The 4277-nt window shown below is 27.1% G+C and overlaps 1 long non-coding RNA gene across 2 annotated transcripts; it reads right to left on the bottom strand.

Moving 5' to 3' along the window:
• Positions 1–1889: 1889 nt before the first annotated feature.
• Positions 1890–3693, bottom strand: LOC131626801 (uncharacterized). Of its 2 annotated transcripts, XR_009291331.1 has the most exons (4): positions 2808–3693; positions 2595–2663; positions 2341–2372; positions 1890–2111 (listed from the first exon to the last, which is right to left on the bottom strand). It is a non-coding gene; the product is annotated as an uncharacterized LOC131626801 (long non-coding RNA). The 2 variants fall into 2 exon arrangements; XR_009291330.1 differs by lacking the exon at positions 2808–3693 and having other exon boundaries at positions 2595–2768.
• Positions 3694–4277: the final 584 nt, after the last annotated feature.

Raw genomic sequence — 4277 nt, 5'->3', positions numbered from 1 at the left:
ATTTCTTATGCCAAGTAAATAAAAGTATGCTACGTATCTAAAAAATAGTACACAACAGTGTTTTTTGAATGAAAAATGGAGACGGGGGACCAAAACTATTTAAAAAATAAATAGAGGGACTGATTTCATGAGTTGGGCAAAATAAGGGGACCAAAACTGTAATTTAGCCTTTTATTTAAAGAATGAATTAAGGTAATAATTTTGTATAAAATATGTCACAAACTATTATTATTATTTTTCAGTCAATTTAAAATAGTATAATCCTATTTAATATGTCTCAATCAAATATTTAGTTATACCACAAAAATTATATATATATATATATATATATATATATATATATATATATATATATATATATATATATATATATATATATATATATATATATATATATATATTAATGAATACAATGATTTATTGTGTTGATTAATTTATTGCATATATGCTATTGAAAGCTTATTATAATTTTGATTGGTCATGAATAAAATGCGCATACTTTAATACAATAAAAATATGGAACAATTAAGAAACCTTTTATAAAAAATATCCCTAAAATTCATTTTAGTAATTATAATTAGTCTGTTTTATAATTATAGGATATAATTATAAAATAAATTTATGTTATAAAGTGAATTTTTTTTGAAATCTATACATACTTTTTTAATTATTATTTGCCACTTTTTGAATTCATCATTTGTTTTTAAATTTATAAATGCATTGAAAATTGAAAGCGGTCACTTGATAGTATTTATTTTTTTTGGATATAATCAAATAGTTATGCATATTTCTTCATAATATTAATAATTATGGAATAATTTATCTATCTAATCTTAAATGCCAACTCACTACCCGTGTTATTGTAATTTTGAATTTTATGGATTTTATTTTATTTTATTTATTTAAATTCCACAAATAAACTTGAAACATTATAACTCAAGCCCATCAAACCAGTTATTAACTCAAGCCCATCAAACCAGTTATCGTAAACATATGCATGTATCAATATTATTAGGAAAGCCAATAAATTACATTCCAGTAGAAGTTATAAAAATATTATTTAAATTTCCAATCTATTCTTATCAATTTGAAAGGTATTTTAATATTTATTATATAAATTAACAATTACATAAACTATTCAATTGATTTTAATCAATTATATTAAATGTTTACTTTTAATTGAAGTTTATAAATGATATATTTTTTACACACAAGGAAAGATAAAAAAAAATCATAATTAACTAAATCGTGATTTTTTAAATTATGATATTCTTTTGTTAAATAGTAATTAGGAGTTAAAAGAGAATAATTCAAAAGATGTGTGATGTTTAGAGACCCACATAATCTATTTAAATAAATAATAATCATAATGAACATTGAAAGAAAAACATTGGTATTAAAGTCATTGAACAATTAAAAGGCATAAAATGATTCAGTCTTTTGAAAAAGTAAAATTAAAAGGCATAAAGTGATTTAATTACGTGTTTATTAAACTTGAAGCAGATTGAAAAGTTATAAAATGTTTTAATTTCCATTTAGTAATAATAAATTTAATTCAATAAAAAAATTAATAAAGTGATGAAACGTTTTAGTTCCAAATGAATAAGGCGATGATTGTTGTACACTATCAGCAACTTCTACTGCATCCCTTAGAGACCTCTTAGAAAGAGTTAGTCCATAATTTTCCATCGAGACGTATTCTACAGAGGTAGAGATTGGTTCCTTAAAAGCCATCAATAAGGTTTATGGTATGGTTTTGTTATTAAGTGGATTACAAAAACAATTTTACTTTAAGGGGATCATTGACACCAGACTATACAAAACAAACTCTTGCTTGCAGCATTCAATACAATATTCAATACAATATTAGATGTGTATATACACACAGTGAAAACAGTTATATTACATTACCAACCTCTATTAAACCCTTTTTCATTTCATGAATATCTAACAAACACAAAATCAGTTGGTTTATTTGATTTTTCAATGAAGATCTGCTATAAACTCCTCCCATAATCTCTTGAAATTCAATTTCAGCTTTGCAAGAGTAAAGTCACCTGCAGGATCTTCAAAAGCTATGTTCATCTTAATCTTTCTTTCTACCAATCAAACTGCAAAACCGAAAATGAATAACTGTGATTTTTCATGTTACAATAGAGATAAGATATAAGCATAAAAAGTAGAAAATAATCCAATACAATAGACCTTGTTGAGAATAATAGCATTATAACCTATATCTGTATACTTTAGATAACACAAAACTGCACATACAAATTATAAAATGAGAAAATTCTACTAAACTTTGAAACTTATATATAAAATTAATAAACAGAGGCATACTGAGAGAGACAAACCAATCTTTGGAATAGCCTCTGCAACAACAAACATGAGAATTAGTTAAGAGTCAATTAATCGATTCAATTCAATTAGATAGAACATAAAACCCGAGAAAAAACATAAAACCTGAGAAGCATCATATTACATTACACTGCATATATTTCTGTCAACATCAATACGCTCTAACTAAAATAAAAATTAGATTACACAACATAGGGACCTAACAAAAGTTGATCACATTTCAGATCTATTGTAACCTTGCGTTTGCAGGAACAATGAAGAAGTATCCCAATTCTATACACGCTTCAATTCCTCTTCTTCGATTCCTATCAAACAAAAAATCCAATTAGATTATAACCTAACCCTAAAAACCAAAATTGAATCCACAAAAGTAGATGAAAAGAGAGGAAGAGAGGAAGAGTAGAAGATCAAAGTTTTGTGAAATCGATATTGTAGAAAACTTAATATACCTTGGCGTTAGCATCAGCAGAAAACCTTTCGGCAATAACCACATCAGTTGGAAATAAAAGGGAAACTCCTTTATCCTTTACAAAAAGTAGATTTAGAAAATAGCCCTTAATAAATCATAAATCAGAAAACCTAACATTGAGTTCAATTTACTGAAACTCAAAATCAACCAACACTAAGAATTCAACCCTAAAATTATATCAACATAAATTAGAAAATCTAATAAAAATGTTAGATTCAATCATAATTTCCCTTTAGGGATATTACAGAACCGATGGAAGAAAGAGTATAAATCGCAAACTTTCCTTTAGGGTTTACGGTGGAATAGAAGCGATATTGAGGAGGCGAGCGATAGGTGAAATTTCTTGTTTAATCTTGTTAGCACTTTGCGATGGCGGTGGAGAATTTCTTCCCGTGCTCTACAGAACCAGAGGGACTCTGCGACAACGGTGGATAAATTGGTAGGTTGAACATAACAGATGTAAATTTGGTACATAGAAGGCGAAATGGATAAGGTTGACTAGAGTTTGATTGCTAAAACAATCACACGAAAAACATGATGTTAGCTTTAGATTCAAGAATTTCAAACAATTAAGCATCATATAAGCAAATCAAGTAAAGCTGAGAGAAAGGGAAATCAGGAAAAAAAAGGGAAATCAAAGATAGAAGGAAGAAGATTAGACGGAGAGAGTGATAAGCAAGGGTTGGGAAGATGTTGTATGCATAGAAAGGAATTAGATACATGGGTTTTGGTTTTGAAATGCAGAGAAAAGAATAGTTTAGGGTTTGAAGAATAAACTCTGGTATATTTATGGTTGGTTTGAAACAACCCCAATTGAAATAGTGGGCTTATAGGAAGTTGTGTAGTTGTTGTTTTGGTTGTTCATCTTCTTCTGTTGCATATTCCAAAGAACAGTTCCCTAACTAGGAAATCATTACACGTTATAATTTATCATTTATTAGGATTTTTCAATGTTAATTTGGTTCAATATAAAAATAAATATAAAATAAAATATTGTTGAGTTATAAATGCCCGTAATAAATGTCACATGAATAATACACCTATAATATAATCTATTAATAATATAATAATATATAATAACAATTAAAAATAGGAAATATCAAACAAATAAAAATGAAGTCTACCAATCAATGTGTGACACATCCAACATCATTTAGTGTCAAATGAATATGGTAGCTTTATTTATCAAAAAGACGAATTTAGCCATGGAATTTGAACGGTTTTATTTATTTAATCAGAGGGCTTAAAGTGTAATTATCAGGTACTTTACTTTTTATATATTAAATAGATTTAGTGAATTGGTTTAGGGGTTAGGTATTGGCTTGCTATACATATGGTCTTGGGTTCAATCTCCATGAGAACTATTTCACGTCCAATCAATCAAATAAGGAATAGGGGTAGCGGAAATGGAATCGAGAATCTAACAAAAAAAAAAACTAATAGGGGGAAA

This window comes from Vicia villosa, unplaced genomic scaffold (assembly GCF_029867415.1).
Source record: "Vicia villosa cultivar HV-30 ecotype Madison, WI unplaced genomic scaffold, Vvil1.0 ctg.000325F_1_1, whole genome shotgun sequence".
NCBI lineage: Eukaryota > Viridiplantae > Streptophyta > Magnoliopsida > Fabales > Fabaceae > Vicia > Vicia villosa.
This window is presented reverse-complemented; position numbering and strand designations above follow the sequence as displayed.